The 27680-nt window shown below is 44.6% G+C and overlaps 2 long non-coding RNA genes across 2 annotated transcripts in view; one reads left to right on the top strand and one right to left on the bottom strand.

Annotated features, from left to right (window-relative positions):
* Positions 1-2482: 2482 nt before the first annotated feature.
* The window catches only part of LOC146175284 (uncharacterized), a 65403-nt gene continuing 40205 nt past the window's right edge, over positions 2483-27680 (bottom strand). The window contains exon 3 of the long non-coding RNA XR_014702181.1: positions 2483-4519. This is a non-coding gene — a long non-coding RNA (uncharacterized LOC146175284). The remainder of the gene's footprint in view (positions 4520-27680) is intronic.
* On the top strand, positions 15196-20919 carry LOC146175285 (uncharacterized). Its single transcript, XR_014702180.1, has 4 exons — positions 15196-15311; positions 15604-15707; positions 17638-17748; positions 20128-20919. It is a non-coding gene; the product is annotated as an uncharacterized LOC146175285 (long non-coding RNA).

Below are 27680 nucleotides of genomic sequence, written 5' to 3'. Positions count from 1 at the left end.
ACATACTGTAGCACGAGTTGAATGCTCCGGGCAAATTTTCATAGTGCTGCAGGGTTTTTATGTGTTTATTATATGAACGATGCAAAAAAAAAAAAAAAAAAAAAATCGGTGAACTCCATAAAAGGTGCCACATTAGAACAAAAATTAGCAGTGCTATGCCTAGATAATTCCACTGCAAGAATGCATCTGTGCTGACTCATGTTCTATTGCCATAAACAAAGTACAGTATGTGAGGAATACAAGGGATGGAGGTTTGATTCCCAGTGGAGACAGTATTTATTTATTTCATTTACCCCACTAATCACACATGTGCTCTGTGCTGTCGTACAGTACAGCAAGTAATGGCATATGGTACCTGTAGTAAGACATAGTTCATGCTGGATACATCGGCTGTCATGCAAAGATGTAATCAATGCAATTAACACTTTTTGTAGTGGCTTGAAATTGTTGACTGCGACCCCGAGAAGTTCGCACGTGAACACTGGCAACCACTGTGATTTCGTAGTATCGATGACAGTCGCCGCAGATGATGAGGGGAATGTCTGGTGCCCTCACAATGCATCAGCCATCTCGCAGATAAGTGCTGCCCTTCAGCGCCACCATTGCAATTCTTGTTTAAATGGCTATGGGTTGTACAAACTGGAAACTCTAGCAGACTAACAATCTTGTGCATTCACAATGCCGTAATAACAACATTGCGTGGGTAGTAATTTAGAAAAAATAAATACATTCACAGTTAAAACTGGTTCACTGGACAATATTTTGTAAGTAATAATTCAACAATACTGCACAAGAATTTTCAAAACTCCTCTGAGCCTCACTAGGGCACCTATGAATGTCGTGTAGCCATTAAATACTGTCCTTTTTAAAATGCGTGATAGAGCGTTACACTGCAGTGCACAGGTGTAGAACATAAAAACATGGCTGAAGCTGCAAGCTATCAGGTGGCTGTCGCACATACTCCACGATAGTAAATCAGGTATATGTATCTTCCATGGGGCAGGTAGCTAGTAGCAGGCTAGGCAGGCAAACAGGGTTCGTTCATGGCTCTGGTCCACCAAGAATGTGACAGTGCTGCAAGTCATCTATACTTGGGAAGATTACCTAACATGCAGACAACTACTGTAAAGTCAAACACTGAAATTACAAAAAAATTAAGTTGATAAATGAAATGTACTGCCTTTGGATCTGAGCAAGAATGAGAACAGAGGCAAGCCATCTGGTAAGCCTGTTTCGATGCATTCCCTAAAGCCACATCTCTATGCTGTTCTGACCAGTTTATTTGTTTTACAAGAATACACTAGGAAAGAACCAAGCGATCGCACATTACATCTACGTTGTGCACTACAGTTATAAAAATAAAAATCATAGCTAACGAGTACGTGACCCCGTTCGGTAATGCAGTACATTTACTTTGCTGTACAGCGTACCACTCGTCTCGGGACTGACGGACAGCGTGTCAGGCCCTTATCATTTGCCAAAAAAAAAAAAGCGAAGCTAGTAAATCAACATTACACACTATTAAGAAGCGGTCAACACACTTGAAACACAGCTAGTCTGCAAACTATTACCACAGTCATCATACATAAAAGCAACAGGCGCATACATGCAGCATGTGCTGAAAAGGCGCGTCCGATGCAAGTGCAAAACTGACGTTGGCCTCGGTGATCTTACGACTGCTAGGGGAAAGCTACATGCCTCACATTCACACTAAAAATTAATTCAAAGCACTTCTGACACAAACGTAAGCCTTCGATGTCTCTGTAGTCACAATGCCTAAACACTTTCAGCGGAGCGCTTTATTTAGTTCTGCGCAGGCAAGCTCAGAACTTCGCTCAGACAACCTCAAGTGCAGCAAGAAAGTAACCTTGCTGCAATGTTCACAGTTAAACGTCCCGAAACAAATCGTTCCCAGCTAATTTCACACAGCGATTCGCGGAAGAATCGCGGCTCTAGCGCAGGCACCATGCTTACCAACATGGCACTCGAGTACGTTAATGTTCCACAAATCAATATATTAACTCATTTCCTTCCGACTTACCAATGTGATGCTCACCGTGCGAAGTGCGTCGCCTGTGCTGTATAAACACAGAACACAGCCATTTTATGGTTCGTTAGCATTAACAACAAATAGATAAAGCGCAACACAGGGTCCGCAAAGCACTGGAAGGAGAATAACTAGAGTCAATAACGCGTCAAACATTTTTTTAAAACGTTTCATGTAACGCGCCGCAACTCAAAATAATTTAGCGGAGGGGGCGATGATGATGATAATGGCGCACGCACCATCGTATCTAAAATTGTTGCAAATGAAACTATACAGTTTCAGTTAAACAAAGGAGGTGGTGACGCATAAACTAAAAGTGCCAATTTTAATCATCTAAAGGTTTCCTTTTACTGAATTAATTTTTGTTGGCATTGGACGTTTTCGCCACCTGCAGCGCTGTCACTCAACCGTTGCAACGGCGCGCCATTTGAACCGGCTGGTTGTACGGTGCTCGCACAAGTCTCTGCTGTTCTCTTGAGTTCTCTCTTCTCAGTTCAGCTCTCTTGCAAGCCTCCCAGAGGCTGTATGACTCATTTATCTCGCCACAAGTAACTTTTAAACCACAGTTCAGCAATGCGACACTAGAGCCATTCAATGAAGGACTACACTTATTCCTAGTCTGGCATTTATTTCCTTTGCGCATTTTCACTCTGTCCATTCATAACAAAAACTTGGAAGAAAAATCAAGAGGCTAAGTGGGCTTCCCACAGTGCAGTTACATATCTATAGTTATTTCATAAATTGGCAACACAGTTTTGATTCATCATCACTGCCTGCATTAGGTATGCTGAAGGGAATTAATGGTCTGCAATCATCGCTGCTTCATGCGTTAGCTGCAGCCGCTAACCTTGGCTCATTTGCCGACATTATCTCTTCATCCCAGTGTCTGGTATCCCTTACTTGTTTCACTCCCTCGAAACCTAATCGATTAGCTGAAGAGCCCTATTTCCTGGATCACATGTCCCTCTCTAATGCTTCTTTTCAGTTTTCTGCATCTTCATACTCAAAGATGTGCACCATGTGCTGCAATCTCAACTGCAGGTACTCTACTGCAAGATGCCCAGCACTCTGTGTCATATGGTATGGTGTTGCGGCAGCATAGAAGTACCACCCACACAAACCATCAGATGAGGACCTGCTTATGCCCTCACCTTTTTGGACCAAGGACGCCACCTGCCCAGGGCAAATAGGGCCTGCTCATTTCAATAATAGCTGATTACTACTTCCTTGTTATGATTACCTTGAAACTGTACTTTAATCCACATCTGTGTTTGTGAAGGTTTTCCAAATTATTTTACTTTCTATAACCTGCTGCACTGTCCTTTGCTTAGGTATTTTAAACTAATGCGTTAATATCCACTTTTCAGCCTTTCAAATGATCACATGATAGCAAGCTGCCTTTTATTACATTATATGTACAGCACCTTCCAAATTTACATTCACCTCTTTTTGCTCTTGGGGAAATGTTTCTCATGGTTCAGATTCAAACTGGCTTAAAAACATTACTCCCTTCCTACGTCCGAAACCTTCCTACCTATGTGCAGCAGTGACTTTGTGGCTATGCATTCGACTGCTAATCCTAAGGTTTTAAGATTAAATACATGGCTACATTTTGGCAGAGGCAAGATGTAAAGACACCTGTGGGCTACACAATGTCAGTGCATATAAAAAGGACACCAAGCAATCAAAATTAATTAGCTCTTTCCCATGCTTGCCGTCTTTCATAGACCGCATTAGGTTTTGGCATTCCCGATCCCTGTGTGCCATGTCAATACCTCTACCTGTTGTAAAGTTGCTCTCATCACAAAGGGTTGAAAAATAAACTTTCATCTTGTAGTTTCTTTAGGTCCTTGAGCATGTGCTGTTATTGAGGCAGTGGGCAATATTTGGCTGGGGCCTTAGACATGCAATAGCCCAAACCAGATTCGAAATCGAGGAAACAGTTTAGCTGAAACAAATGTCGATTTCAGTCTCATCGACATCAACTGCAATGCCCGTTCTCTTTTTCTACAGGAATATAATGTAGACATGATGCAATGCTGTTCACCCAAATGTTTTCCGATTGTCATGGCTACTACAGTTCAAAATAATGAGACCAAAGAGCACGACACACAAGGAATGCTTATTTGCAATGAAAGCATTTTATTGCAAGCTATGAAGTAAATACATTTGTCGTGAAGAACAAGCAAAAGATTGCAAGAAACCATCAAAACAAAATTTAAAACCCCATCTAGAAAAGCAAAAATCTAATGCCATGTTTTCATGGAAAGCAGCCATTTTTAAAAAAAGGCTGCTCTTTGAAGCTACTCACAAAATTATTTCAGCATAATGCTCATTTGCTACAATACTCTTTTTTTCCAACTAGACACAAAGTCTACAAGACCTTGTGTATAAAATGTCACCAACCAGCACGTAGCTGCCATGCCATCAGCAAAACCATGCGCCCAACTGCTCATTGCACACCGGCCAAAACTCTGCACTGCCTTTGGGCAAGTGGAAAACAGCTGCAAAGCATCTTAAAACCCATCCACCCTTTGTTTCTATTTTAAGGTGCTATCATTTCTCCTGCTTCAATCATTCCTTTCGTTTTCAGGTGCGATTCCATAAACTGAACTTGTTTATAAACCACCCTAGGTTCGAAAATGTGTTCAAACCTGCTGCCTATGAAGCAGCGCCTTCAGAATGCGCGGTGGCCAAAAATACTTTTGCAGCAGACTCGTTAATAACAGAGCTACAACCACCAAAACCGGTATGTTTCTCACCTTCCCTTCCATCACCAAAGAGTCTCTCCCTCCTCCCTGGTTGACTAGCCTCCACAAGAGACAATACGCGTAGGGCTGGTACATGTAGGCTCCCTAAATACGCGAAATGTGGAGCGCCATCTCTTAGTGCTTTGAGAAACTATGCCCGCCATGTTGGTTCGGTCAACAAAATGAAACGCTGCCCTGTGCTGGGTAAAAACAGCTACAAGAATGCATCAAATGCAGTCATTATGGCCCCGACTTTTACAGGCATTCTTTTTTTTCTTGCTGGTTGGTTTGTGAGGTTTAACGTCCTAAAGAGACTCAGGTATGATAGACGCCATAGTGAAGGGCCCCGATAATTCCGACCACCTGGAGTTCTTTCTTTAAGGTGCACTGACATTGCACAAACACGGGTGCCTTGCTTTCTGCCTTCTATCAAAACGCTACCGCCTCAGCTTTTTTTTTTTTCTTGCTTTCTGCTACCCAAGCACCACCAGTGACCTTTGTTTGAAGGTTGAGAAGTGAGCTTTGGCTCATCCAGCTACAATGCCAATAAGGAGGAGGAGGGGGAGAGGCTGAGCTCAATGGGTGGCCGAAGCATAGGTGCGAGGCCTCTGGCCTTTCTTAGGAAACCAAGCCCGTGCATGTATGGATGTTCTGTGTTTTCTGTATTCATGGTTATGCACGGTGTACCATGGCTGGATTCGAGTGGCGACTGTGCGCTCTTTATGACCTATGCATGGAGGGTGCTTCCTGTCTGCTACAGCTGCGAAATCGTGGCACTGTGTGGCATCGACGCGTCTACTCAGTGATGCCGTCATTTGGTGTGCAACAAGCTGGAAAAAAAAAAAAAAAGCGGAGGCTGGCCAAGCCTGCACTTTCACCCGGTTGTGATTCTTGCCAACGAGATGTCATGAACTTGAGCGTTCAGAGCGACCTGCAGTGATTTTTGCCGTTGTATTGAGAGTTATAGATGATAGGTGTGCCGGCCATGAGCCATCCTTACAGGCTCTGGCTGTGTATCAGCATCTTGCCAAAGAGCCAAAACCAGGGAAAAACTCGCATAAAATATAGCTAAATTATTGGAACAGGAAACCAAGCCCGTGCATGTATGGATGTTCTGTGTTTTCTGTATTATGGTTATGCACGGTGTACCATGGCTGGATTCGAGTGGCGACGGTGCGCTCTTTACGACCTACGCATGGAGGGTGCTTCCTGTCTGCTACAGCTGCGAAATCGTGGCACTGTGTGGCATTGACGCGTCTACTCAGTGATGCCGTCATTTGGTGTGCAACAAGCTGGAAAAAAAAAAAAAAAAAAAAAAAGCGGAGGCTGGCCAAGTTTGCACTTTCACCCGGTTGTGATTCTTGCCAACGAGATGTCATGAACTTGAGCGTTCAGAGCGACCTGCAGTGATTTTTGCCGTTGTATTGAGAGTTATAGATGATAGGTGTGCCGGCCATGAGCCATCCTTACAGGCTCTGGCTGTGTATCAGCATCTTGCCAAAGAGCCAAAACCAGGGAAAAACTCTCATAAAATATAGCTAAATTATTGGAACAGAGTTCTCCATCACTCGGAAATTGATGAAAGGAAGCACTGCAAGTTTTTCAAACTTGCAGGCGTGGGCACGTCGTTCAGAGGAAATAAAGTTCAAATGCGTGGCAGAAAACATACGAATGGGTCCGGACCGAAGGAAATACCAAAAGCACACTGCGGCCGAGAAGCTCAATTATTGTCATGAAGTTAGCTTCGTTACAAACTAGCCGCAGAGTTTAGCAACATAGGTGGCAGGCAAAGACAAGGGTCGGAAGGCTTTCCTACTATCCTATCCTTATATGAGGATGGTGATGAATGTCTCCTGTTATTTCGAGGTGATGCTGTGCACGCCTCAGAACAGGAAAAGCAGTTACAGTGAATGCGCTGTTCAAAGTGCACAAAAAGTGCAATAAGAGCAGGTTACCTTTTTTTTTAATTTGCACTAACAACTTAAAACAGGTCAACGACCAGCCTGACTTGCAGACACGTGAAGGTGCCCGAAATTTTGGTACATGTGCAGAAGCAGACAGAAATGTGCCCAAAAGCGAAAAGATGCCGTCACACTGGCATATCATTTGAAATAATGCATGTAGGCAAAACAGGTACTCCTCCTTGCTCGGCCACTAATTGTAACAGGCCTGGCAGAACAGGCCCGAGAGGCCGAAAATGTTCATGTGATAAATTCTGTGCTTCTGTAGCCATGTCAATGCATTTTTGACAGTTCCCCTCATATCATGAAGGAAACAAAGTTACAGCAGGAAGAAAAAAATCAGCTTTTGTGCAGCATAATGGGACTGACCTTACAATAGTATGCTGCTACTTGCCTTACTGCAGACTGATAACCCAAATCACTGTTGTATTCAGACGGTAATTAGCACATGTTGCGCACTGTAAGAAATAAGACAAAGTAAGTATTACTATGATCAAAATAATACTGTTGCCTGAGCCTACACTGCACCGCTTTTGCGCACACAAAATTGAGACTACATGATTTCTCTAAGTATTTCGCTCACTCCGTAAACTGAACACTTGAACACTTGAAGGCGCGAACGCAGGTGCGCACCGAGCGCCGCCACAGAAGCGAGTGGCCAGGGTTGGGTAAATCCTGCACTAACTTCACGGGGAAGAGAGCACTGCTTGCTTAGAAGAGCTGCCATTATATCTGCGGCGAATGCGCAGGCTGTATGAAAGTGCGCGCCGCTGCCACTTGAGTCCAGCCGTTGGTGTATGAATAGCACAGTGCACAGAACACGCTGAAGCATGCATAGACAAGGGCAAGAAACTAAAAGCCTTCTTTCTTGTGTGAGTGTATGCATGAGTGAAAACGAAATGCAAGACAAAAAAGTGCGTGACATCAGCAGACCAAGTGACACCCCTCGCCCATCAGTCAGAGAGAAACCAATGAATGCAGTATCTGTGGGTACCTCATCGACAAAGTTCGATGGCCAGTGCAAAGGATGAAAAGGTTTGGCTGTTTTAAAAGGACCATGAGAGCTTTGGTTTGCATTTTGTTGCTTTCCAGTGTGTGCATCGCTGAGTATTTCGCAGAGACCATGTCCAACGCCTTATCGGGCGTGGTTAAAATGTCAGCCTGGTCAGTAGCCCTTGAATATGTTAGCTCTCTTAAATGAACAATCTGAAATAAGCAAGGACATAAGTTGTGCTGGCCATATTGTGGACTGCTTTCAAGACAATGTGTGTAATGCCAAATAATCTGAGAAGTTGAATAAACCGTTTGGGGTGCCCTGTTTTGTTTTCTAAATATGCATTGCAAGACCATTTAACACAGCTTGGCCACCCAACTTGTGCACACCAGCTAACACAAAGCTTTAGCAGCGCTACACTAATCCCTCTGTCACACAAACACTTCCGATCCTCATTGAACTCAATCTGCATTCAGGCTTTCAAGAAGGATTGAAGCATCCGGTGCTACACGAGCGTTTTCAGTCAGCATTGAGAAATTTCCTACGTGGTCCGTCGTCTGCTGTCAGTCGCAATGAGTCTCAAAAGGAAATTTAAGATTGGGGTAATGATTGCACGATTTCAGTGTACACAGCAGCATTCCGCTTTTGGCCCCTCAGGTCATCTAACCTATCTTCCCAGCGGTCAAGTGCTACAGTGCAGTTTCTCTTCCACTCCACAGTTTCCACACTGACGCAGTCGAAGAGAACGCCACCTTAGCTTCCACTGGCAGTAGACTACGGTGTCAATATTATAAAATTAGCTGTTCTACGAATGTTCTATCATGCCTTTTAATACATTTATGTGTTATTATGTGCAGTTCTACTGCATTTATTCGTTTTTCAAGTTTTAGAGCTCGTTGATGACGAGGGTGTCAATGACCGCTTTTGAGTGTGCTTGAAATCTCGAGAGGGATTGAGGAAGCAACCTTGAGTCAAGCAGGCTCGAGCTCAACTGCACTTGACAGTTGCCGTGTGACAACCTCGATCTACAATGAGTTGAATGTAGATCCAGTTCAATGAGGATCGAAACTGTTCGTATGAGAGCAGTTTAACTCGCATCTTGCAGGAACAAGCAATCTATATACACCTTTCCAATAAGTTACTCGGTGCCACCATATTGTTCGCTCCTCCTCTCTGGACTGCTGCAAACCGGCTCTGCTTCCACTGTGCTAGCACCAAATGCACAAAGCAGTCCAGCAGGTAATATGGTGACACCCCGTGACCACTTATTGGAAAGGTGCACACTACTATGGCTATGCTACAGTATGCTAAGGAAGTGAACACACAAAAAAGCCAGGCAATCATGTTACTCTGGTAACGAATGTTTAATTGTGGCTGGCCTTGCATATGGCGGGCAGTAATGCATGTACCCCTGTCTTCGGACAGGACAGCAGGGTTGTAAGCATCTCCAGCAAACACTGTGCGGATGTTCGTTTTGTTATAAAAATTTAGGAGACACTTGAGATCTGTCTTTAAGAGTATAGCATGGTAGCGTCAACAGCTCCCATCTGCAGCTTCCCTCAAAGATCCTTGATCGCATACATGCACCTTGCTATTTTATAAATGAAGTCTTTAAAGAACTTTGCTGCAACCTACAAAAAAAAAAAAAAAAAAGAAAAAAAATGTAGGAAGTGCTTAAGAGCTCTAAGATCGCTAAGGCAAACACAACCCGGCACCAGAATTAGAATATGTGACTAATAAGTACGGTGCAGGGAATGCAGCCTTATAGTTACGCACGTCAAATGACAGATCGAATACCACACGCCCATCCTCCGAGGTCCTGTGAATAAGCGCATAAGTGGCCCGCGTATGCATGGGGTTGCCATTACCCTCTTTGTCACCTCTCTGCAGCGGTTTGCACAGCCAGGATGCCTCCTTTCCTCCTCTCTGCAACGCGGCAACAGAGCACGCACCTGCCAGAGCTCTTCACACGCAAGTTCCAGTATGAAGGACGTTTCTTGATGACAATTTCTGATCACACTTTCTGTACATGACGCACATGAGCCAATTAAAATACAGCTATTTAAATGCCCTCTAGACACGTGAATATTATGAATATAAGCATAATACATAAGATAAATTCTCAGCACTGGGTAAAATATTCACAAAGTATTGTCAAACATGAATATAAAATCAAGAAATTGTAATAAAATCTTGAGGATATACAAAAGGCAGAAAAATGGTCATTTCTTGAACTACAGCTTGCAAATGAAGCTTTTTTTTTTGCCTCAACTCCTTCAGCACCATGTAATTTGTTTATTAAATGAAATATTTAAACAATCTTGCTATTAGATAATACTAAAATGCAGGTATTTAGATGCTCAATTAAATAAATGCCCATGTTTTTGTTTTGGCTTTATACATAGCATAAAAAACTTTTTCTCCGAAATTTGCAGAAAAAATCCAAAAAGTGAAAGAAAAGGGGGCATGAATATCAAAATAAGACAGCAAGAAAAATAATTCAGAATATTAAAAATATGCCACACTGCCTCTTTTATTACTAGTTTAGGTTCTGAAGTTCATTTTGAAGGTGTGCTGTTCTCTCAGAAATATAGCTAAGTTGCTGAGAACACCCATTTTTATGCTCGGCCTTGTTCTACTCATTTTACAGTTTATAGTATTGGCATTTCCAAACCTTTCAGGATTTATGACTGAATTATTTGGTGACATGTTTTCCAGAAGGTGGGAGAGTTTGCCATTAAATTTCAAAATCTGCAATAGAAGCTTGGTGTTCAAACTCCACTGAATTTGCTTGAAGAAGTTCCACACTTGAAGTTCTGGAGAAGCCATATCAAGTAGTACCAAGCTTTCATTACTGCTGAAACCCAGCGAATGGAAACAGAACAGTGGGAACACAAAATGAGCATGTGTAACTGACCAAGTGTGATCAGAGATTGAAACTAGGCTTTTCTTGGCCACTAGCTGAAGTCCGAGGCTGACATTTGACTGATTCATCATCTGAGCTGAACTGAGAGCTAGTAAAATTGTCTTCAAGAGACTTCGCTACTACTCTCATAAACAGAAAACTATAGTAGAAGCAGCAGAATCGTGTGAATGGCGCCAAAGACCTCTTTATTTCAAATAATTTTTTAAATGTCACACTGTGCCAGAAAGAACAAAAAAAATAAATAAATAAAAAAATAAACAAGCTGCACACAAACAGAAACTATGGTTGTCACAATAGCCCCACTGCGGTAGTGCAGTGGTTAAGATGCTAGATTACTGTGCCGGAGTACCCATGTCCAAACCCGATCGCTGGCGGCTGCTTTCGATGCAAACGAAGTGGCACCCGTGTGCTTTGTGATGTCAGCGCGCGTTAAAGATCCCTAGGTGGTCAAAATTACTCCATAGACCTCCACTACGACACCCATTTCTGTCTTTCCACTTTGACTCCCTCCTCCCTTCCCTTACGGCACAGTTCAGGTGCCCACAGAAACAAGTGACAGATTCTGTGCCTTTTCCATTCCTGTGAACTAATTACTATAATTACTTTTGTCATACTATCTGCCTAAATGGGGCTACATGTTCCAAATACATAAATTTACGTCTGCCAGTGTGTGAGAACGATCATTCATATATGAACGATTGGCTTAAAGCAGTCCTGAAAGGTTATAAGCCCTAATCCCTTAATTTGTGCCGGTATTATCTCACACACAATCATCAGCATACAACCATAATCTACCACATTGTGCCTAAGACCACCCAACATGGGTATAAAGCTCTGTTTTAACAAAGCTGTATGAACATGGAGTAGGATGTCTGATACTAGATCCAAGGGTCTCGGTTCTATTCCACCTCAACCTCTCACCTCAAAGGAGCTGCTTGAGTTAGCAGCTCCAGATAGCGTCGTCCTCTCTTTTCTCGATCCTTTGTCTCTTTTTCGCTTTTCCACAATATGAGCTCCAGCCAGTTCGGCCATATCATGTGGCCTCATGACATCGCAGAACCAGACAACCAATCAGTGCATGGCCAGGTCACCTGCCAAAGGCATGGTTGTGATTTTTCTCAAGGGTGACGCCTTTTACGCTACCGCAATAAAGCAACTATTCTAAAATAAGTCACTTCTTGTGGAGCACTTTTCACTACTGCTGCTGCATTGTATGATATGGGCAGTTCAAATTATGTCCCTTCTGTAAAGAGCAGTTTGTTTGCACAGCCTCCTATCCGATGTGGATGTAGGCTACAATCCAGCACACAACAGTGGCAGGGCAGACACATTAAAAAACATGGCAGCCCTTATGAAAGCCAGCTGCTCCTTCAGCTGATAGAAAGTCCAAGATTGTCCCAATTCTATTATCTTGTAGGCAATGGACAGTAACCCGATCAGTTTAAGTTTGCAAGTGCTTGACAGCCCCTTTCTTATAGATTATGGTACTGTTAGGATCCTTCCAAGATTTCAATACACTTGAGGTCGTGAGGCGCTACACACACAAAGCAAGCAGTTTTTCTAGCACAATCTCCCTACCACTCTTCAAAGATCTGTAGTTGCCTATCCATACCAGCCGATTTCCGGAACCCTTTACATTGCTTCTAAGGCTTTTTTACTTCCTCCATGACCAGCATGACGTACAACCTGCTCACATTACTGCCCGTCATCCTGACTGCTTCAGGGCAATGTCATCAGCAAATTGCAGATTACTGAGGTATTCTCCATCTACTCTTATCCCTGAAGGCATATCACCTAGCACATAGTACAATAGATGCTGTCAAGAGAGTACAAGAAGTGGCCGATTCCATGCCAAGTTACCTAAGACAATGCCATGTTTTAGACACCATCACACACGGATAGCTTTTTCTCGGAGAACCACAGCTGTGTTACCTCCACAAGGGATCAAGTTTTCTTCTATATGACAAACTCTCCAATAAATGTCAGGCCTGTTCAGGTAGTAATCTGTTACTTTAATTCGCAAGGCTAGAAGCTAGACTGGCAAAAAATTGCAGTCACACATTTGTGCTTCCCACCTCCCCCCATTGCAAAATATGTGTTCCAAACCACCCAGAATGATTTTCAAATAATAGCATATCAGCAAGGGTGACAATATTACACAACAAAATTAAATACATGGCAAGCAAGGTGTTTTAAACTTAACTGGGAGCACGCTCTAAACCTGTGGAAGCAGTGAGAGTATCCATTTGGTCACGCGAGTCGCAGCTCACTGCACTACTGAGGTGGCGGTGTAACCGAACTGGCGGAGGGAACTCGTTCGTCGGCACCAAGAATTCGTTGCCTCTGCAAATGTAAATAAATGAGAGTAATACAGCAATTACATTTAGTTTGCATAAATTCAGCAAACTCACTCACAATAGAATTTGGTTCGAGTAAAGCAAGTGAGAGTGCCTGCTGCAGAAGGAAAAAGGTAGTAATGAGACTGGCTGTCAATGCTAGTACAAATACAAATATTTAGAACACTTACAAAACACTGAAATAGCAACAAAGAGAATCTAAGTTAAATCACTTGTGCAGTAAGTGCCCAATATGCTGCGGCTTGCATGGAACTGCAATGGAGAGTGCTTATAGCAGCAACTGCCAAGCTCTTTGACAGGATTACGAGGTACTCGCAATGGTGCCTCACTCTCCCACAAAACATGCTAGCTCAGATTAATTATTGCTCTGTTTTCAAATAAGCTGTCAATGGCCTTGGCAGCAGCTTGAAGCCAAGCACTGCCAACTATTTATGTTGGAGCAGGCAAAAGATACTTGGCAGCAGCTTGAAGCCAAGCACTGCCAACTATTTATGTTGGAGCAGGCAAAAGATATATATATTAGGGAACTCTGCGGTAGCAACATGCATCCAGTGTTAAATGTATATAAACAAGCTCAGTGAGTTCCACCAATGCAGTTATTTCGGCAGTAAAAAGAGAGATATTGTCACAGGCATGAACCTATGCTAGCTGAGGAGTATTGAGGTCACCCTCATTGCTGCATACACCGAAATAAGTGAGTACTTGACAGTGGAAGGTCTGAGCAAATAAGCACAGGAATTCGGTCATGTATATAACCATACTTTTGTAGCCATTTCATGATGTGCAGTAGGCTTGTTGCACTTCGACGCTCATTCCGCACAGGGCCAACTCACGTTTAAACCATCTCTCAGCTGGCCAGCAACCCCCCTTTATCAGTCCGCAGATATACTCATGTATTGCAGCACTACCACGTATGGTCTGTACAGATGAGTGCCACTTACCTTCCAACAGTTTTCCGAAAGAAGCCCGACATTTTCTATGGGCTGAGCCGCTCCATCGGTTGAAGCTGCGAGGAAGGCAATAAAACCTCCTGATTATAAACCAGCGCGTTCACGCTGGCGCACGCAAAAATGCCTTATACTGCCCAAACAAATATAAGCGAACTCAGAAACAGTTTTACGTTATCTTTTAGTCGCCTCATATGTCCCAATACTCCAGTGCATCCGGAAGACAACAGCAACCGGCGACTGATCGGTGCACGGCAGCAGGTATGGAAGCTGTTCCAAGCGCAATGAAACGAGATCGTGGACGCCATTACGCAGTCTCCTTACGCCTTCGCCCGGAGACCGTCGCGCGATTACGCCGCGTCAATAATTGAGGCTAACGCATGCTTGCGCTGCCGTGCAAAAACTCGTTACAAGAAGCTGCAAGGAAGGCGATGGCAGAAAGACTACAAATGCTTTACTTAGAGTTCGCGGGCATGTATGTACGACTCACCGCAGTCAGAAGGCTGCAAATAGGACTGCACCGAAGGCTGCGCCCTTGAATTTAAGGCTATAATTCACGAACTGAATTCGCATATCACCGAGTTTGCATTTACCGGGATGATGGCCCGCCAACTGCAGCAGACCGACGCATGAAAGACAACCTAGGGTGCCTAGGGCTCGCAAAGCGCAAATGCTCGTTGTCTGAAAAGCGCGCCAGTCTTCCTTCTTTGGGCCATACCATGTGAGCATCTGGGTTTGAGGCCTACTTCTAGAAAAAAACAAGCACTAAAAGCTATTTGACGTCACATCCGTCCAGAAGAGCAACATATCCTCCTTTCCACTTTGGTCCTGGGCGCGCATGCGCAGTTCACGGAGCCGGCTCTCTGCAAGTTCAGGTCTGACACACCAGTTGCTGGTGGCGCCCTCTGCGCTGCGGCGCCTCCGTCATCGCAAAAGCGGCCCCCCGCTCCCATGCATTTCGCGGCGCGGTCGACACACCTGCCGGTCGCCACCGCGCGATCTTGATAAGCTGCGCATGCGCGAAAAGAAAGAAGGTAGGCGAGGAGGATTTGTTTGTAATCTGGCGGATGTGACGTAATAAATTGCCTATTGTTGTTTTTTGCTTGCGTGTACTCTCGAACCCAGACGCTTTTTTTTTTTTATCGCCGCCTCCGGAGTCCGCAGCCGCAGGTGCCTTTTTTTTTTTTCTCCCTTTTCAATTTTGGCGCGCAGTGCTACAAGCAAGCGGGAGGCTTGTACGCGCCGCGTTGTTTCAGAATGACCGGACTGGAATGGATTCTGCAAATTAGATTGGGTGGCACGCATCCCTGCTGCTTTCTCCAAACTTTCGTGAGTACTGCGAAATACAGCGCAAAGCACGTGTTGCATTCCGTACTTGCCTCGCCAACCCATTGCACCGCTGCCCTCTCGTTAAAAATTGTTTGGAATTTTTTTTCTGCATCGACGCTCTATTGTTTAGCGATCTCAATTATTTTTTTGTAATCTTGCTATGAGTCTATTTATCAGTTCCCGGCGGCTCGCACGAAAGGGCTTTCCTTTTGTAGTTCATTTTTGAATACGCCTCCGTTTGGCCCCGGCTAGCCCTGTCCCAGCAAGAGCAACCATTTCTGTTTCCTTTCAGTATGTACCGAAATAATCTTGATGCACGGCGATTGTGAGATTTGGCTTCGTCGCAGCTTCTGCTCATGGCCTCTCCCGATGGTATGCCTTGTGCCTCATGAAAAGGTGAGTAGCACTTGAGTGCACCCGCTTGTAAAAATATGTGCTGGCAAAAACCGGTTGCTCCACAAGGGTGCTGATATATGTAATCAAACTCACCTTATTTATGAAGATAGTCCACAGCATGACTTTGATGTGGCCAGGGCATGAATTTCGATCAGCACCGCCACAGCCAAAGCAATAAAAAGCGGGGGAGTATCGAAATTAATGGTGGCCCAACAGCGAAAAAAATACAGAGACCAAGAAATAAACGAAACGAGACACACGAATAGCGCTGAACTTACAGCTGATTTTTTTTTATTGGGAAGAATCACATCATATATACGCACACAGAGAAACAGCGCACATGCGCAACGTCAACGACCTCAAGTTTTGGTAAAAAGAAAAAAAAAAGCATTTAAAAGCACGAGTGCATCGGCAGAACTGCTGCCCACTGTGCAGCATATTCATTTCCCGAGGAGATAATGTGACAAAAGGCGTACTCACGCACCCTTTACTTTTTCTGATGTGAAAAGCTTCTCTAGTGCACTGGTAAGAATGAACGAACAAAACCTCACTGTCATCAAAAAATGACGTGCATTCGCACATGGATCAGTGCTTCGCTAGGTTAGCTTCTTTCTTTTTCAGCGAATTAGCGTGCTCCATGAGCCGCACTTTAATGCATTGCACAGTCTGGCCTATGTAGGTAAGGCCACAGGACAGAGGGATTTGATATACTATGCCAGTCTTACAAGGAACATATCTATTTTCATGATTTATGTTGCACACATTTCTTCTGCCCCCTCGTGCATTCTTTGAACCGCGGCTCCCACTCTTTCTAGTTTGTTAGGAGAAGGAAACAGAACGTTTACATTATGCTTGCTTCCTACTCTTTTAATTCGGTGCAACAGCGTGTGTACATATGGCATGACTACTACATACCTTTCTTCTTCCTTCCTCCGAACACCTTTCCCGCCCTCACATGCTTGAAGACAATTTTAGCGCGCAGAGGACTTTGTCTGCACTCGAGACGAGAACTGAGTTCAGGAAACCAGCTTCCCTGCATTTGTCCGCCTGAGTTAAGAGACTGGACATCATTTTATGATGACAAGATTTCTTCACTGCCATGCCTAAGCATCCCGTAACAATACTACTTTTTACGAGCTTTGAATGAAAGGACCTGTAATTCAGAAGGGGCTTTTCACTCCTAGGTGAATACTGCCAACAGACATGGTGGGGTTGGAAAGACAACATTAAATCGAGAAATTGTCAGGCTGTTTCTTGGGGGACTTCATGCGTGAGCCTTAGTCCCGACCCATTACGTGCAAAAACATCAAGAACATTTGACACAAATTCAGGATTCACAGAGCTAGCTAGCACCAGAAAATCCTCCACGAAACGGAAAATGTGCATGCAACAACTGGCTAAATCATTCTCAACTTTCATATCAACCCTGCTTAGATAAATGTCGCTGAGGATGGGAGCTATCTTGGCACCTATGCACACACCAGATTTTTGCGTATAAAGTCAACCATCTCACTCAAAAAACGTGTTACTCGGGTAGTAAGATAACATTTCCAAAAAGGATCCGGTTAAGGTTCCACACTCATTTTGGAACCAGCATTCATCATTGTCCTCCGTAATACATTGCTGAACATACTGGATGAGTTGAGAGTGTGGAAGAGATTATACAAATTAACCACATCTACGCTAAAACCAGCACTGTATACCAAGCTCTCATTTTGGAGCAAATCAGCAACTGCCTCAGAATTAGGAACGAGAAATGGATCCTTTACTTGAAGTGACGACAAATGTTTGCAAAGATAGTAGACACAACCAACTGCCATGAATTGCGGAATTCATACTTTCATTCATTATACTTTCTGTGTTGTAACAAAATCCTTCACATCTTACCTTTCCCAGGAGTGGGCATTTATTGCATTGTTCTGATTTCCAGGCCCTTCCCTGTCTTTGGTGCGTGTGCTGAAACAGGATCCTTTGGAGGCAACCTGGGGCTTTCTTCTGTGCTTTTGATTCTGCCTTAGTTTCCATCGGATAGCTGTGGCTGGTACGTGTGGGCAAAGGCGTTTCATATTTGCAGACCAGCATATATATGGTCTAGTGCTTGTCAAGGCAATTTTTTTTGGTACAAGGTGTGATGCTGCTGCAGTTCCACACAAAAAAAAAAATGTTTTTACAATTTTTAGACAGCTTACCTTCAAGTTCTTCGATTTTGTAATGGTGTATATATGGTATGCTACCACTGTATATATATATTTTTTTTTTTTTTTTTTTTTTTTTTTTTCCTGTCATGCTAATGCATCAAGGATAATGCTAGGCTGTTATGGCTAGCATGATCTGCTAAGGTAAAAAGTGCTGGTTTCATTCCGCACCAACTGATACAGGTTGTGGGCTTGACCATCCTCAATTTCTTTTTAAAAAATCATAGCAAATTGTATTGCTATGAGGAATATTATCCCAGCTTGTTTTTGGCGAAAAAATATTTTCTGCCCGTGACCACCATCTTAAAGGAGTATAGACGCCAAATTTTGGTGGCATTTTTGTAAGACATTCCTGTATACGGATCGCCAAGTGGTTTTTGCCTACGACTGCTAAATAATTTTCAGTTCAATTTTCTTTTCTCCCCAATTTCGGTTTCAACAGCTGAGAGATGGCTGTGACATCACAATCAAGTCCAAGCCATGCACAGCATGAAAAAGCCACAGTATAATCTCCAGCTCTTCAATTGTTGCGATTCCTGTTCTTGAGGCAGGCTGGTTTCAGCGTTGCAGTGAATTTAAACATCACAGGATATCACAATTTTTTTTCACCCGTCACGTCACCTAGACTTAACTTTGGCGTCACAGCCATCACACAGCTTTTGAAACCGAAACGGATGAGGAAAGAAATTCAATGATAAATTGTTTAGCGGTCATAGGTGGATATCACCTGGTGCTTTCTGTACAGTAATACCTTGCACATCATTACAGCTAATTAAACACGAACCCAAAAATTAGGTGTCTATAGGTCTCCGCCATGTTTAAAACAAACAAAGCAATCAAAGTTGCGTGGCAGTCGTCTATGGCCCCAGAGCAGGCGGAAAGCACGGGAGCGGCACTGTGGTGCCACCCCACTGCTGTGGCCATACTTGCCAAGAGCGTGTTATTGTGATATGCAGGCACCTTTTTGGCAGATAAAATACCCACGCGCTGTGTGAGTACAAAAGCAATACTTGGAAAAACTTCACGTACACAGCATGCATCGCCTTGTCCTGCACACCGTACCAGACCAAGAGCGGGTTCAAAGCGCACGAGCGAAGTTGTTGCTGCCTTGAAAATGAGTAGCGTTGATTTATATCTATTTGCTATTTGCCCAGCACATTAGCCGCAGAATGCGTCGAGAATTGTAAAGCTTTGGGTGCATACAACAACTTTCAGTCGGGTAAGTGGAATGTGATTTTTCTCGCTCGTAAACAGCACACACAAACCAGGTAGGAAGTATTCCGCTCAAAACATCATTGCATTCTCGGATGATTCTTCATACCGAGCATCAAATGAGCGTTGTTGGTAAGCATGGCAACAGTAGCAAGGGCACTGTGCCTTGGCACCGTACAGGTTTGCTTATCCTTGCATTATTCCTTTAAATCACCACGCTGCACGCCTATCTGTTCTGTTCGTGGAAGGTTATTGGCGTCAGCGTTTATAATTTCTTCATGGGTATTCAAGCTTTTAGCTTGCATTACAAGCTGCAGCGTCCACATGCTGGTTCCGTAGTTAGGGCTACCCAGTTCGGTCCCGGCCGCCGTGACCACGTTTCTATGTAGGATAAACTCTGAATGCGACAGTGTGCCATGCAGTACGTAGTTGATGTAAAGATCCTCAAAATCTGAAACAGGGGCCCATATGTCACTCGGGACGCTCAACCCCACAACTCGCATTCAAAATTAGCTGCAGTGAATACCACTCAAACCCCTCGGTATAATAAAATTCATCTCCAATTGAGCAAATCAGTGGCTGTCAGCACACGCACATTTCATCACAAAATTTAAAATAATTTGAGGTGAACAAAGCTAATGTTAGCCATACAATATAACCACGGAGGAGTGCAATACTGATCGCATGCGCAGCAGCTCACTATGCACATAATACATACAACTAGAAAGTGAAAAAAAAATTTGCTTCAGGAATTGCTTACATTATAAACAGGTCTACGCATTAATATACTGGCTGCCTCGTCAACATTTTACGTGCACTCACAAAATACCATTACGCGTCATAAAGAAGGCCAAACTCGAGTTATTCATGGCCTTTGAGCCCATAACCGCTCTGGCGTAAAGGTGTCGGTATCCAGCCTTCGCGCCACACTGCGATGGCCCACTGTTTACGGCGACCTTCGCCCATAAGAAACCTGTGCAAGCTTACTAAACTTTGCGTTCTTTGCCTTCCAGCACATGCCACGGTGATGCAACTAGTCAGCATGGTGCTTTGTTTTTTATTTTTTCGGCTGCAGCAAACCATCGCACAATCACAATAGGCGAAAGCAACTGAAGCATTGTTTTTCCTACCACGCGAAAGTCTGTAATTACGACAGCGCCACCGCATCTTCATGACGTAGCCAGAGTGAAGGTGGTCTATACTCCTTTAAGCTTGCAAGTAATAGCAAAACCTAGTCACACAGATAAATTTGTAAAAAAATTAACTTTTTGATGCATCACTATAAACAAAAATTTTCATATTAATAAAATGCATTGTTCTTTTGATGTGCAGGAATAAACAAACTCTGCCTTATATTTGTTCAAATATAAATCATAAAATATGGTACAAAAAGCTGAAATTTTGAAATGTTTGTCAAATTTTATATTCTTATGGTCTAGGCACTAGACTAGAGTGCCTGGGTTCGAATCTGACTGCCGGCAGCTGCGTTTCGATGGATGCAAAGCGGAGAGGCATCTGTGTGCTGTGCGATGTCAATGCATGTTAAAGATCCCCAGGTGGTCAAAATTACTCCGTAGCCCTCCACTATGGGGCCTCTCTCTTTCCGCTTTCGCTCCCATCTTCCTTCCCTTGTAGCGTGATTCAGGTGTCCACGGGAAAACTTTTCCTTTCCTGTAAACCAATTATTACTATTATAGTACTCAATCTATTTCTCCAACTTTTTTAGAAGACAAAAAACCTATAAAAGAGATCAAACAACTTAAGCTGCACCTGCGAAAACATTATAAAAGAGATCAAACAATGTAAGGTGCACCTGCAAAAGTATACTAAATCAGAGAAAATTACCTTATTGAGGTTTGAGGTTTATTCCTCCGTCAGTTATGTAATGAAGTGGCCCTATTAAAGATATGAAAAATACTAGTTTGCACAGAGCCATTCATTGCCATTTAATACTGAAAGTTAATTCAGGGTGCTTTTAAGTGAGAAAATAATTTCTCAAGTTGAGCCTTTGCAGGCAACCACGGTGTTGCTCTGTGCCTGCTCATCGCAGCAGCCCACTTTCTGCTGGCTGCGAACTAGCAGTCCACTGCTTGAGTGCAATGGTGCTTTAGGCCTGGGCACTGTCAGCTTTAAATGTGCAAATTTTTTGCAGTTATATATGTGTATTGTAAAGAAGAAGTTCTGATTAAGCGGACAGATAGCCGAGAAGGAGGAAGAGGAAGTGCTTTTGCGGACCAGCTGACTCAAAAGTTAAGCCACCACCGCTCCGGTTCTTCTCGCTACCAGTGCCCGCTACCAGTGCCTGGATCCCCACTTAACACTTGGTGGAGGTGCGGGGTAATATATATATATATATATATATATATTGCATGACACAGTACCATTCAATGGCATTTATTTTTTAGAGCTTAATCTAATTTGTGCTTTAGATGAAAAAAAAAAAAACATTTCCATTCAGCGATCGCTTTGAACCCTGGCGTTGCTCTGTGCTTGCTCTTCACTGCAATGGATGCTGGAGCTGACGTCAAGGAGACATGTAACAACACCTTGTGGGGGTTCTCACGGGACTCGGGCTCTGTGCTCAGAACGGAACGCCCCGCCGCTAGCTCTGACCACATCCGTGGCAGGGAAGAACGGAACACTGAGGCAGAGCCACCGGGCTGGGCTGTTTATTGGGAGTGCCCAATTTTTATCCTTGGTCATAGCAGCATCCGCGGGCTCTGGCGTCGCGGCGTCGTCTCCCCCCGATGAGATGCTGTGCATCGATATTAGAGGGTAGGGGGAAGGAGGGGCCGCCCGGCACGCTACGCCAGGTCTCTCGCCCCTGCCCTCTCCGCCACTGCTTCAGGGGAAGGAGAGAGATGAGGTATCCCCGTGAGGCAGACAGAGCCGTGTCGTGCAAGCGTGGGTAATCTTAAATTCCCACACCCTCCTCCCTTAATCATGACCTCCACCTGGGTGCCGTTTTCCCCTTGGGAGTCGCACGGCTGGTCCTTCAGCAGGCCCATGTAATACAGGAATCAGGGCAGGGGTCCGGACTTGGGTTGTTGGGCTCTGCTCCTGGTGCCGCTGCCAAAGTGAGGCAGGCCACCCTCTATGCCGAAAGGACCCCGCATGCAGGCCGTACATCCGACTCGTTCTGTTGAAATCCCCGTCGCCGCAGTCACGAGGAAACATAAGGGGGCGAATTATCATGGCTCGCTTACCGGTCATGGGCCGCCAGTACGCCCGTGGTGCGCTGCTCGCCCACGGCTGCGCCGACTTCCCGTAGGTCGTAAATCGGCATCAGACTCCATCCCGATAGGAGCTCCATACTGTTTTTGTTGAATGCCAGTCTCTGTGCTCGACTTCAAACCGAATATGGCACCTGCATTTGATGGCCCTCCTCGCAGCTGCGGGCAAAGAACAGTCTTCTTTGCAGCTTTTTGATCCGCATCTCAAATTACTTTGCGGGGAATTCTGATCCTTCTGCTGTACTACAGCTTCATTTAAATTTTTCTTTGTGTCCGTGGCCTTCAGCAGATTCCTTTATTGTCGAAGCTGGCAGTGCCCAAGCCTAAAGCAGCATTGTATTGAAGCAGTGGAGTGCTGGTTCTGTGTATATTTGCAGCTGGCAGGAAGTGTCCTGCAGTGAAGAGCATGTAAGGAATTTACGGCGTTGCAGCGGAGCACCAGAACAAGAGGACCAGCGTGGCAGGCTTCTCGAACCGAGCAGCCTGTGCCGTGCTTGCTGGCTGTGAACGCCGATCTTAGCGCCTCCGCTTTACAGCGGCGCTGTGCGCTACAGGGCCCCCCGACCAAACGGAGCGGCGAAATGTATGCGCCAACGGGGCAGGGATGAGGGTGCCTCAGCGGCAGGCATGTCGACAGATAAGCCAGCAACATCCGAGGGGAGCTCCTGGGGAGGTGTCTCCATATATTTGGGTTTAAGGCGATCCAGGGAGACTACCTCTCACGACCATCCAGCAGGATAGTCGCCGACTTTGTAGTCTTGTTGAGGACATGGTACGGGCCATCATAGGGGGGGCTAAGAGGCGCCTTTACAGTGTATCGCCTTAGAAAAACATGCCTCGAGGACGCAAGATCTAGGTGCACAAAGATCTGACGGTCAGATGATAGAGGTGGGACTGGGTTTAGGTGTTGAATGCAGTCCCAAAGGCGTTAAAGGTACTGCAGGGGCTGGGACGAGGAAGCCGAAGGAACGAACAAGTCTCCGAGATGACTTCGGCCACCAAACAGCCAAGGTCGCGACGAAAAACGGTGCGTAGGCCATGAAACACCATAGGAAGGTGACCAGCCCAGTGCTTGCGATCTAGGCGAGCAATGAGGGCAGTCTTGAGCTGACGATGGAGCTTCTCAACCATGCCGTTAGCACAAGGATGGTATGCTGTGGTGCGGCAGTGTTTAGTGCCGAGCAGACTGGTAAGGGAAGTGAAGAGGATGCATTCAAACTGGCGGCCACGATCCGTGGTAACAGCCAAAGTGGGAAATCCATGCTGAAGCGAAGGCTTTGGCAACTGTTTGCGCAGTAATGTCCAGAGTGGGCACTGCTTCGAGTTAACGAGTGAAGCGGTCAGTCATCATCAGAATGTGCCGGCAGCCATTAGATGGAGGTGGTGGTCCAACCAAGTCAAGGTGAACGTGGTCAAAGCAACAACCAGATGGCAGGAAAGACTGGGGAGGAGTCTTTGTATAGTGAGTCATTTTGACGGACTGGCAAGCAAAACACAAGCGGGCCCACTGGCGAACGTCTATTGTTTGGCCAGACGTACCGCTGGGTAATGAGGCACTATGTGGCTCTGATGCTGAGATGGCAGATGTCGTGAAGTGAATGGAAAATGGCAGGATGAAAGACCTCTGGGATGGATGGACGAGGTAGAGCCGATGACCCTAATCACAAAGAGCGCACTGTTATTAACCCTTTCACTGCCAAGTTTTTTTTTTTTGTGACTGCTCCTCACTTCCTTCCAGGTTCTTTTTTCATCTGTGTTACTTTCACCTGATTCAGAATTCGGTTTGGTTTGGTCAGGAATTCAGGAACTGTTGATTCAGAATTCATCAACATTTTCTGAATTCTTTCATCTATCATAGCATGGATGAACCTGGCACACTGACTCGCCATGACTCGCTGCTGAAGCAACAAAGCGACGTGGTGATGTTAATGGTGCAGGTCTAAAAATACCTAATCTATTTGTAGTTTAATATGAAGGCCCCGCCTTCTAAAGAATGGGTCTGCGAGTCAGGGCCTCGCCCGACTACTAGTCACAAATTCACATGAATTCCATTCTGCTCCAAAATACCAATTGGTGAAATATGAGAGAGGCCTTCACCCTGCAGTGGGTATAGTCTGGCTGATGATGATGATGATAAAAATGCCAGTTTATTTCCGGGTCAGCAGAGAAGCACTTTGCAAAGATACAACACTGCACGCTGCTGCAATGCGAAGCATGTGGTCGAGACTCGTGACAGGACAATGCTTTGCTACAAAAGTAAGGGGCCAGTGCTTTTACATGGCAAGACAAAACATAGTGGGGTGTGAAGATGGCCTATGTGACATGGCAAAAGGGGCTCCGAGCAATACTAAATACATTGCTCCTCGTCTGGCTGCAACTCAAGAAAAAAACCCAGCTCAGGAGGCATCGCTTCCGTCTTCATCCTGGTATTGCTCTGCTCCACAGTCCATTACATCAGGATGCTTCGGGCTGCTCGCCAACAGCTAACAACGTGATCGCTCCCCAAGCGGGGCTCCCGCCAGACTCCCCCGATTCTTCCATTCTGTCCCTTTATCTACACTTTCTGCCGCGTCAAGCACAAGTCTCGCGCCGCGATAACCTTTGCACATGCACAGTTCAGCTGCCCCTCCACGTGCTCAGACAGAGAGAAAAGAGCACGTGCAGTTTAATTAAAAGACGAATTGAGGCGTTGGAGCCGCACATATGTTTACGCTAAATGTTTTATGAATTTGTGAAGCCTCTTCGTAGACAATACGACTTGTCAGCAATATTTCTTTTTAGTGGCAGGGAGTTACGGGTATACTCAAGAGGAGAGATGAAATGCTGGTGTCACCGTGGTGACAGATTTCTCAAGTGAAATGTATATGTCAGTATTGATTTTGCGAGTGCAGATCCCAAAAGTTATGCTGCTCGGCCATTAATTTCAGAGTGGCGGCAAACTGGCCATTTTAATGAGGTCATTGCAAGTCTGGTTCAACTGGTGGGAAGATTTTTTTTTTAATTCAGTTTTTTATGTGATAAAGGAGCCCTTTGTTGCCATACGGTTTTTCTTTGTCCATAGCTCATCATCATTATCATCGTTAGCTGGACTATACCCACTGCAGAACGAAGGCTTCTCTCATAATCCTTCAGTTAACCCGGTCTTGTGCTAGCTGCACCCACTTGACCCCTGAAAACTTACTAACCTCGTCCACCCACCTGACTTTCTGCCGCCCCCTGCCACGCTTGCCTTCACTTGGAATTCAATTTGTTGCTCTTAGCGACCATCGGTTATCCTCTCTTTGCAATACATGTCCTGCTTGTGACCATTTCTTCTTGATTTCGACTAGAATGCCATTATTTAGAGTTGATTTCTTGGACCCACTCTGCATACTTCCTATCTCTAGACTACACTTACCATTTTCCATTCCTCAGCTCTATGCATCTACTTCAACTTAAGTATAACCCCTTTAATTAGCCTTCACATTTGAGCCCCATAGATGAGTACTCGTAAGATGCAACTGTTGTTTACCGTTTTCCTGAGGTATACCGGTAAGCTGCTAGTCATGGCCTGCAAGAACTTGCCAAATGCGCTCCATCCTAGACTTGTTCTACAGGTTTTCCTTCTGAATTTAATCCTAGTGCCAGCGGAAATAATGTGAGCGCCAACTGATACAATCTGCGCACCGTGTAATTTAATTTTAGTGCCAAGCATTTAATAAAAGCGGCAGTTTATTTAATCCGAACACCAACTCGAATGATGACAGCGCCAAACAATTGAATCAGACTGCCAACGCAGATAATACAAGCGCCAGTGGATTTAATTCATATGTGGAAAATAAATGCGGTAGAGGGCTCTAAAGCACGAAGCATGAATTCCAGAAATAAATAGAAATTGAGATCACTTCGCAGACCATGCGACGCTTAAGCGTCACATCTGCATGCACTATTTTGCTTTGTTCTTGTATCTTGCAAAAACCAAGAACCACGCGCAGCTGAAAAACTGCAGTTTATGACACGCCTCTTGCAGCTTTTAGTTTAGACGCATGACAAGTGAATAAATATGACTGTCGTCTTCTAATTGGCTGGTTAAGCACTGCTTATTATGGGTTGTCATATGCACTGAATCTGCATGCTGATGGCATTTCGGCCTTCACACAACAGCCTGCTGTTTTTGTGAAATGGCAACCGGTGCAGAAATGTATTTGTGTTTCTAATAATGATTCAACACCACTAGCAGAAAAGAAGGATTAGTGTAAAGCAGAGTTGGTTCAGGCGAGAAGACATGGAGCCAGAGAAACATATCTCATTTTGCCGCTTTCTCAATTTTACACGGCCACTACCACGGAAAGAGAGAGCGCGTGCTGTTGCATTCAGTCTGGCTCTGACATGGCAAAGTGGCTGAAACTATGTACAGCAGAGCTTTTAACCCAAACAGCAGTGCTTAATTTGCCTGGGCTGTAATTGTAGCAGCGTAGGAAACTACAGGCTTGTAAAAGCACAGAAGCGGCCGTCTTTAAAATGCAGTTTTATTTTCTGGGGGACATTAGGTTTAAAACACTTGCATCAAGGCAATGTTTGTCATAATACTGATGAAGGCTATCCTATACGTTGACACTTTGCTGATTCGGCGCATTGTCTGAAAGATGATCTCAATTTTGATTTATTTCTGGAATTCATGTTTCGTGCTTTGGAGCCCTCTATTGCATTCATTTTCCACATATGGATTAAATTGGTTGGCACACAGATTAAATTTGCCGGCACTTGTATTAATTGCTTTGGCACTCAAATTAAATTAGTTGGCGCTGGCATTATTTGAGCTCGCGCTTGAAATAGATATGCTGGCGCTTTAATTAAATGCTTGGCACTCGAATTAAATTACATGGCACGCAGATTATATCAGTCAGCGCTCAGATTATTTGCACTAGCACTAGGATTAAATTCGGGGGGAAAAACCTGTAGTTATTGCTCTTTCATGGTCCGGATCTGCGGTTGCTACCTGTCCTAAGCAGACACATTTGCCAACAACATCCAGAGCTTTGTTACCTGCAGGGTGGAAGTACTGCTCCATTCACTCCGTTTGCTTTATTCTGCTCCAAACTGCTTTGCCTGCACCATCCTGCCCCAAAACACAATATTGTTCCAAAACTCCAAAACTTGATGTTTTGCCATGATGTTTTGATGCCTTGGTATTTTGCCATAAAATTTAGCGAAACATGATTTTTGCTTAACATTAATTGTATTGGGCCATTAATTGCGCCAGGTACAAGAAATGCGGTTCGATGCAATTTGGTTAGGTGACTGAGAAGTGCAGCAGGGCAGTGGCATGTTGTGCTATAGACCTTTTCACGAGC

Source organism: Amblyomma maculatum, chromosome 11, assembly GCF_055883805.1.
Source record: "Amblyomma maculatum isolate TAMU_Amacu chromosome 11, ASM5588380v1, whole genome shotgun sequence".
NCBI lineage: Eukaryota > Metazoa > Arthropoda > Arachnida > Ixodida > Ixodidae > Amblyomma > Amblyomma maculatum.
This window is presented reverse-complemented; position numbering and strand designations above follow the sequence as displayed.